Source organism: Bidens hawaiensis, unplaced genomic scaffold (genome assembly GCF_021521415.1).
Source record: "Bidens hawaiensis isolate Kalapana, Puna unplaced genomic scaffold, B.hawaiensis_p1.1 tig00044589_1, whole genome shotgun sequence".
NCBI classification, from domain to species: Eukaryota; Viridiplantae; Streptophyta; class Magnoliopsida; order Asterales; family Asteraceae; genus Bidens; species Bidens hawaiensis.
In genome coordinates, this window is record NW_027497900.1 from 69922 (window position 1) to 79911 (window position 9990).

General features: G+C 35.2%; 1 pseudogene across 1 annotated transcript; it reads right to left on the minus strand.

Annotated features, from left to right (window-relative positions):
• Positions 1-3190: 3190 nt before the first annotated feature.
• LOC143594997 (sucrose-phosphate synthase 4-like) lies at positions 3191-9362 on the minus strand (annotated as a pseudogene). The gene is made up of 11 exons (XR_013146450.1): positions 9224-9362; positions 8570-8781; positions 8218-8481; positions 6863-7343; positions 6538-6669; positions 5656-5787; positions 5389-5565; positions 4865-4981; positions 3945-4781; positions 3723-3850; positions 3191-3481 (listed from the first exon to the last, which is right to left on the minus strand). The product of XR_013146450.1 is annotated as a sucrose-phosphate synthase 4-like (transcript).
• Positions 9363-9990: the final 628 nt, after the last annotated feature.

Genomic DNA, 9990 nt, shown 5'->3' on the forward strand with positions numbered 1-9990 from the left:
TCGAGCATATAAACGGGAAAGAACAAGGACTCAAGTTCAAGGAGATGCTTGAGTTACTTAGAGTTGAAGACCTCCCGAAATCCAACTTAGGAATTAAGGGGTGAATGCCGGTAATTAACCGAGTCAGGCCTATAAGGTTCGGGCCTATGTATTCCAATATGGTGTATGGAGTTAAGAGGCTAGTTGGTAGTTGGACATAATGCCAAGTAATTGGACATACTGTTAAGTAGTTGGGCTTTAATGAAGTAGTTGCCATAAGTTTGGTAGTTAGACATTTATGTCAAGGTTAGACATAAATGAATGTAGTTAGCAAGCTGGCTAACAAGTTAGAGCTAGATATCACCCACCACTATCATCTTTTAAAGTTGTTGTATTAAGGCTGTGAGCTTGATATAATAATAAGGGGGTGTTTGGCCTAGCTTATTTAACCATGCTTATAGCTTTTTTTTTTTTATTTTACAAAATAAGCTTAGTTTGGTGTTTCATTAAGCTTTTTACGTTTATGCTTATAAGCTTATATAAGCTAATTTGAAGAAGCTTATTTGAAGATGGTTTTTTAGCTTACTTAAAAAAGCTTACTTGTGTAAGGGTGTAAGTTACCCATTTTCCCTCAAAGGAAATGGTTTAATTCATTTAACTTCATCTCACTCATATTAATTTTTAACAAATCAATTAGTAGTTAATGCATCCGTGAAATTCATAATCCATGGGCCTTTTTTTAACAAACTTAACACTAGTGGGGAGTGGTTTAATGCATATTTAAAATGTCATATCATCCTAACCTATGTTGGGCGTTAAAGTATACCTCATGGCCTAAGAGGCAAATGGTGGATAATTAATAAGAGACAACTTATTACTGTAACAATTTAACAACTTATTAACGCGTAATTAATAAGAGGTAAATGGTGGATTTTTGAAGAAGAGGCATGTTGGTGGATACAAATCAATATGTTAATTATAATAGAAAAAAAGATACATGTGATGAAGGATTTAACAAGGCGCAACAAGAATCTTACATTCCAAATAATAGTATTGATAGTTGAGGGTCTAGTGACATTAATGAAATAGATGAAAACACGAGTCTACAACGTAGAATAGATGATTTATACATGAGTGCAGTTAGAGATATGATTGCAGGAGATCTTACCAAACAAATATGAATGTTTATCAAATATTAATGTAATTTTGTAGAAGTTTTACGTCATTCTCGATATAAATTTATTCAAAATAATGGTATAACTCATAAAAATAAAATAGATACATACAAAATATAAGTTATATAATAATATGTAACCATGCCCCTTGATCATTTTACTAACCTAAGCTAAATAAAAAAATCAAATGATATAAAATATAAGTTATATAATAATATGTAACCATGCCCCCTTGATCATTTTACTAACCTAAGCTAAATAAAAAAATCAAATGATATAAAATAAGCTATAAGTTTCTTTGGAATATAAGTATAAGCAGCCAGGCGAAACAAGTCACATATATTTCTTTGTTCGTTTAGTTTATTGATTGACTTGGTACTTGAAAATCAACCTACCTCCAATTGCCTCCTGCATTTTGAGAGATAGAAGTTAAAATTTGGAAAGCCTTATTATAGAGGGGAGGAGGGGTAGAGGTAGACCCAAATTGACTTGGGATGAGAGGATTAGGCGTGTTTTGCTATTGTTGCACCTCTCTGAGGACATGGTTGAGGATAGGAGTTCTTGGAGACGTAGAATTAAGGTTAAAGACCTTTAGAATGACGGGCTATTATTATTACTATCCCTTTTGCTATTGCTATTGCTATTGTGGTGGGTGTTGTGGTTGTTAGTATTACTATCGTTCTTACTATTAATTCTACTTTTTGAATTATTATTTTCTACTTATTATTATTTACTAAATTCTACCGTGTGTTGTGTTTTTAGTTTACCTATAGTGAAATGTTGAATTAAACAGACTAATATCATAGTACTGTAGTTGATTGTGTGTGTGTGTATATATATATAAATATATATATATATATATATATAAATATTATCTGTATATCTATTTACTTTTGAGTTGGGGGTCTCGCCGGAAGCAACCTCTCTATCTTTTGGGATAGAGGTAAGGTGTGCCTACATCCCACCCTCCCCAGACCCTACTTATGATAGCCTAAGCTATTTGTGGTGGGAAATACTGGGTATGTTTGATTGATTGATAGAAGTTAAAATTTGGGCAACTCTAATCTAATCTGATGACCATGAAAGCCATGATCATTATATATACTTGTTGCAGGTAAGAAATCCGTCTTCTATCTCTTATCAATTGTTAGGGTTTGTTTGTGCCATTTTTAGTCCAAGAAAGAAATTTATGAAGCTCAAAAATCAACCATGTTTTTTTCTTTAGGGGGTGTTTGGGACTCCTTATTTTATCTCCTTATAACTTTTCATTAAGTTAATAAGTTACAAAAGTGTAACTTATGGAATTTTTCTCTCACGGTAAAAGCAATACCAAACACCTTACTACTTTTCAAAAAGTTAATAAGTTATAAGTTGATGAAAATAAGCAATCCCAAAATCCCCCTTAATACTTCTATTGCTGCCACAAAATTTAGTTTCTGATTCATCAATGTTATTGCATTAGGGGTGTAAACGACCCAAGCTTCTCGAGAGCTACTCGTGATTGCCTAAAATTTTTATAAAAATAACTGAATAATATAAATATATATTTTTTACACATAAAATTATAATTTAAAGTAATATATACAAATAATTTAAAACTATATATATATATGTGTGTGTAAAATAATTAATAAATAGGAAATGAGCCAAGCCTGAGCTGAGCTCGTGCCTGAAATACTACGCACGAGCCGAGCTTTAGAAATAGAGCATGAAATGAGCTGAGCTTGAGCTTAGTCGAGCTCGGTTTGTTTACACTCCTATAGTTATGACTTAGGATAGGTTCCTTTGTGTAGGAAATTAATAAGCCTATGTAGGGAATGAATTTTGTAACTAACAAATTTGGTTATTAATTAAAATTTTTGAGTAGCTATCAATACATGTATCATGAATTACAGTTTAGAAAAAAGAAAGTGAAGACACTTCTCATGGACTATGATTTAGGTTATATACATACATACATATTGTTTTTATCAACATGGTATAATCATGTATATATATATATATTTTATTTCTTTTCTATAAAGATATATATATATATATAGTTACAAAGAAGTCAATTGATCCCGAGAGTCTTCAAAGCTGCATTGATATCTTGAACTTCATACCCGTTTGAAACGGCTATGTTAGGGTTGTCTGCAGCGACCATGTCTTCTGTCTTAAAGCTTTCTTCACCGCGAAGAAGCTTCTCGCTTCCATATTCAACCGAACCTTTCAGAATAACCGTCTTGTGGAGGCCCGCCAGGAGGTCTTCATAATCTGTGTCCCCTTTTTCTCACACAAACACAACCATTTTGCTGAGGTCTGTTCCCCATTTAATTGATAGATACCTATATAAATATATTAAATAAAAGCTATATAAATAACAGGCTCGTTTAGGCTCTTAAGCCGGCTTGAGCTCGGGCTGGGGCTCGTTTTTTAAACAAGAGCTTATTTTAGGTTAAAGCTTGTTTAAGCTTGGCTTGATCGATCTTTTAGCGATCCGATCTCGAGTAGCTCGCGAGTGGCTTGTTTGATTTACACCGCAAGCCCCTACCAACTATTACATATTGAAGGAAAAAAGTTGCACACCTTAACGCCTGAGCTCTTGAAGCAAATAATGGTATCACATTTAACTTAGTTGCAGCATGGGTGAAAACCATGTTACAACGGAAACTTCTCATCCTTAGTATCTGGCGCAGATCATCCACTCTCCGGGTCTACAACCACAATACACACAGATTATTATAAATTTGCAACTATTAATCTCTTACTAATACTATATTTTAATCATCTCATATATTAGTAAATTACCTTAGCTCCTGGTTTGATGATGTATGTGTAACAATGAGAACTATATGTCTTTATTTCTTCCACCATATTATCATCATCTTCATTTTCCAACCTAGCAATTCTCATTATTGTTGATCTCACATTCTCTTGTGGCCATCAATACTCGGTGTGATTATCATAATCTTCATCAACTGTTAGGTCTCTCCACGGGTAATATAGTTCACTTCCACTACTACAAACCAGTGCATCAAATTTATCTATGTTCACTTGACATTGTTTCAACACTTCTTTCGTCTCGTTTAAACTCAACCCTGTCAACAATATAAAACCTATCACCCCTGAATTCACACCCGCAATTTCCATGACATTCTTAATGATTATCGATAACGTCTCTGCAGGGTCCCCGTTTGTATCATAAGAGTCAACGGCTATTATGTAAAGTGTCTGCCTTCTTCCTGGACTGTAACTAGTGTTTGACTTCCTATTTGAGGTTGACATTTTCGTGAACGTTTCGATAAGCTCTTTTTGTCTGGTAGCGGGGTCCACGTCTCCGTTAGCTTTCAAGTCACCATCAATGGAGAATCTTAAAGATAAATCTTCAACATCGTGTAATGACTCGCTCATCGGTTCTTCATTGGTGGGGATTATTTTGTAACGGGCGGTAGGGTGGTGGTTTCTGCACTGTTCAAGATGTGAGAGGTAGTTTTTGCAATGTTCGGGCCATGAAAAACGATGGATGTTCTTTAGACCATGCTTACGACACTCGATCCATAGGTTTTTATCTGCAACAAGCTTTAGTAGAGCCTCTTCAATGGCTTTTTGGTCATGTGGGTCCACTAGAAGACCATTATTTAATGCCTGAAAACACATCAAGAACATAACTGTTAATTAAGACATGATTAATAATCATGTGATGCTACTAATGTTATTATAGGTCGTACTTTGAGTATGTCTACGGGCCCACCATTCTTCGTTGCAACGACTGGCAAACCATAAGCTGATGCCTCGATGATAGTTAGACCAAATGGTTCCACTAGAGCCGGGTTGATGAAAACACCCTTCAAGATAAAATAACATCATGTATATTAGTATTAATGTTTTAGATGACAGTAAGTAATAGTTGAATATGTTTTCTTGTAACAAGAATGTTATGTTACATATAAATACTAATATAATCATCATATGCGTTCCCTCCTTACATTAAAGTTACAAACTTTGACTTTGGCATGTAGTCTAAAACAAGTGTTTGACTTTAGTCAAATGGTCAAATACCCTTTACAGTGCAAAATTGGGGATTTTGTGGGTCAGTAGCTAAATAACATTTAATGTTGCTATAATTAAAGAGTTAATTTTATCTTGTAAATTGCCAAAAAATGATCTTTTTCATTTAATATTGTTATGCGCCTTCTCATTTGTTTGACTATAAATTTTGTTGCTTATACAACTAGCATTTACTGATAGTTACCTTAGTTTTTGCAGCCAGACGATAAATATCAGGAACTTCGATTTGCTTATGATGTTTTGGATATGCCACCTGTCCTTACAAGTCATACCGGTCGATTAGCTTAAGAACCGTGGTAAGAACGACTGAACTGCTACTTGACATGTCTTCTATGTCATCCCTGTTCCCAAGTATAAGTGTCTGCATTTAACAATTTTGCAAACTGTTTTAAACTTATGTTATAATTGGCATCTTAATCCTTAACTCAAGATATAGATAAACAAGTCGTACCAAGTTAGCTAGCTTTCTAAGTGGTTGACATTCTCCAAAAGCTTTGAGCAATGTGGTAACATTCTTTTTAGGATCCGGTTTTGACAATGCTAGGATCATTGGTTTGTGTGGATTTGTGAAAAACCTCATTATCTGCATTGGGCATAAAAAGATTGGAATTAATAAATTATGAATATCAAACGGAAAGATGATAGGTGTGCACGAAATCGAAATAACCAAATCCAACCCAAAACCGAGGGTTTGGTTTAATGTTTCTTTAAAAACTGAAATTCCGGTTCGGTGTCGGTTTTGCATGTACAGAAAACTGAAAAAACCGAACCAAACTGTTGAAATTTAACCGAACCTTTAAAGCTGAAAACCGACTTTTGTTATTGATTTTGTATAATAGATATATTTTTTTTTCTGAATGTTAAGTAATTTATAAAAGATAAAAACGGTGTCACCCAAATGTTTTAGGCCCAAATGTATATAATCAATTAATCATTGATTAACACAAAAGAAAATTAGCCAAAATTCATTATTTTGGGCCATATTTCCAGCTCAAAATCTTCAAATCCAAATGGCACAACTGAAAAAACTGAAACCGGATTAAAACCATTGTGAAAACCGAAACTGAACGGTATTTGAAAACCCAACAACCGAATTTTCGGTTTTTAACGGGCCCCTGCTGACCTTTAACACTATTTTACCGTTTTATATTTTCACATATATATTCTGATTACAATTATCATATAGTTTTCTAACTAAGCATTATAGCTCCAATAAAAGTAAACTTTAGAGGGCTTTTGACCCTGCCCTTTATAACCATTACTTATATTTTCGCTTTACCTGTATGACCCGTTAGAGATAATCATCAAAATCAGCCTATTAATAATAACTAACCTCAGTCCATATTGGAGGTACCGCCATTTTGTTTAGAGCTTTATCGCGGCCAATTATCGATTCAAGATCCCCGTCACCTTCAATTGAATCTTCAGTCTTCACATAGCTAAAGTCCATGCCAGGTGGAATTACCTATATTATTTCAAACACCATAACACTCAGTCTAGAGTTATAATAGATAAGCCTTAGTGTGGGTTACATATTTACATAATGGTATAATACTACCTCGTATAATCAATATTTACAACATGATCTAATGGTAACCAGGATCACTCGAGTCAAAAAGTCGAATGGTAAAAAGATCATGAATTTATATAAAACTTACCACCATCCGAGGCATGTGTCTTCCAAGACAACTAACTCCTCTCCTCTTTCTAACCCTGAGTTTCCTTTCAAGCTTAACATCAAACCCGTCATACAATCCCCATTGTTCGTCAATCTCTTGTCGTGTACTAGTAACAACCATTTCGGCTGCATCTAATGCCAACTCTTCGCCTTCAATCCGTCTCATTATCTTATAAGTTGAGTTAATATCTTCCTTAGAAAGTCTTCCTTGTTTTAATAACTGCTCAAACTTGTTTCTTCCGAGTGAGTGTCCAGTCAATGCCATAGGCACGTTTAAGGAACCGGACAAACGGGCTGCAACTTCACCCGCGTCTGCGTAGTGACCGTGGATCACATACGGCCATATCGGCTTCCCGCCATCAAACTCCTCTCCTAAAGCTCGTGCCATGTTGACTACGTGACTTAGTGCCCCGTCAACAAATTCGGGGATGTGTGGCCATAGTGACTCTTTGAATATGTATCTGAAACGAGCATAAACATTACAAGAACTATGTTATTATAATAATAATAATCTAGTTAAATAAAAACGTTTTTGGAGGTTTTAAGCTTTGAATTACACTGTGGATGAGTTCTAAGGTCTAACCCATTTGACCCGTTTCTCTTTAAGCTAGATTTTTGGATTTGGCCCGTTTTGACTCATTGAGTATATGCTGTAACCCATTTTCACTCGGGGCTGTAAACGAGTCAAGCTAAGCCAGGTAGGCTCAAGCTCGAATTGCTTACTAACCAAGCCAATCCGGCTCGGCTTGCTTATCTTAGCGAGCTGAGATTTTGAGCTGGAGCCAGCACGTGGCTCGTCAAGCCAGCTCGTTTATTCTTTTAAAAGAATTTTAGTTTTATATTTTTACACATTTTGGTTGTTTTGATAAGAAAAATAATACTTTTAACATACACATAATGCATAACTAATAAATTACAAAATCCACAATTTATATATATTTTAAAATTTGGTTTATACTTAAGTATATAGAATCTGGGTTATAATTTATATATATTAAAATTCCGGTTATACTTTTGGGTTGTAATCTATATATATTATATCATTTGGGCTTTAGTTTAACCGTGCCTAACAAAGCTATCGAGTGAGACAACGAATGAACTTACTTTGGCTAGGGCTTGGCCTGCTTACAAACGGGCTCATTGTTTCCAAACGAGCCTAAAGTTGTTTACAAACTGAGCCAGCTCAGCTCAGCTCAGCTTGTTTACAAACGAGCCGATTTTGAGAGAGCCACAAGCTTTTTGAAAGCCCTAGTTTTGACCCATTGATAAGTAAATGGGTCGAAACCGACATATCTAATGGACATGGTAAAAAGTTGAAGTACGAAGAGGAATTACTTGTCGCGAGGTCCACAAGGGATACGAACAATGTAGGCTCCACAATTTCCAGAACCTTCAGGTGGAGACAAGAGCATCTCGATGGGTTCACCATAACCATAATCCACGTCCGGGCATGCTATTTGCCTAGTCAGCAAATCCACTCGTATGACTCCTTCCATGTCAGCCAATGCCCGTGCAAGTTCCACCACATATTTCACCTGCCCACCCGTGTCAGAATCTCGCCCAAGCTCCATGTTTTCGCCCCGCACCAACCCATGAATACTACACAAAATACATCATACAGTATATATGTCATGTATTAGGTGTGATTTCAATGGTGAATTTGTTTTAAGGCTAAGTTTTAGGATACCTGATGAGGACAATATAAAGTTGTCTAGATTTGCTTTCGTCTGACCACATTACCATTTCAGAGTTTATTCTTGATATCTTGTTAACGGGTTGAGATTCGTCCTTTTCTTTTTCACCTTCTGAGAGCTCTGAAAGATCTTCTGCAGCATCATGGCGACCTTTTTCCCGTTCAATACGGCGATTTGCCAATCTTTGTGCATCATCTACTGCTATCTGAAAAAAATAGGCGGGTTGGGTCGGTTGTGGTAATGGGTCAAAACATGCAGTGCGTTAAAATGGGCCCCCCTCAAACACTACGTTATGTATTTTTTTTATTTGAAAATGAGTGATATGTGAAGTATGATTACTAGTTTATTACGCATTTGTACTTTCAGTTGACTTTCATCCTGTTTGACCTATTTGACATGTATTCTTTAGTTTAGTTTAATTTGTTAGTTTAACCCATTCAACCTATTAGAAATTACCTCATCAACCCGTTTGTATATAAACGGGTCAAAATTGGCATCTTTAGGTGCATACTTTTTATTAAGTTCAACCTTGTAAACAAAAATCTTGTCAACTTAGGTAGTCATCAATAATCTCAACAAAAAGATCCATTATGACTGAAATTTAAATAAAGAAATGATTTTTTATATTTTTCTTTTTGAAATATAACCTTGATAAACTTATATCTTTCTCTGCTTTTAAAGGTTGGGGATCAAACCTGCTTCTTTTTACGGGTAAGATGCCAAATCCGCCAACACATATTCTCGAGCCTGTTGCTTCTTTCAAGGGTGTTCCTTGTTGCAATTACATGCGCGAACGATTAAAGGTTAGTAATTACTAATTAGTAATCGTCCTTCATGCCATACTATCGGTTACATGATTAGTATAAGAGGAAAAGAAACATGTATGGATTAAATGGTAAACAATCAAATTCTATATACCCTGAAGATTTGCATGATATCATATTTACCCAAAACCAAAAAGATTAATATCATCTCCTTTTCAAAATATATAAAATTTCATATTTAATCGTTGTATTAACTAATGTGAAAAACTGATAATGGGTGTAAACACATAGTTTATAGTGAACTAGATAGAGAGGTGATGGATTTTACCTTGATCCACGTTCGATGAAGGTCGGATTCATCAACACTATTAACAACTTCTTCAACAAAGTAATTGGTTGGACTGCCTCTAGGTACCCGTTTATCCATTCGTTCCTTGCCATCTTGAAACCGTAACCGCTACCTGGTGGCAGTGATGGTGGTGGTGATGATGGGAGGTGGTGTGGTTTTCTTGGTTTGAAACAGATATGTGGGAGGGCTTGATACCTTATAAAGGCCTATTGGCATACAAGACACAATATTATGCCTTGTTCTGGTTGCTAAAATTATTATTTTGTAAAATTCACTTGAGAATAAGATTCTTTTCACTTTT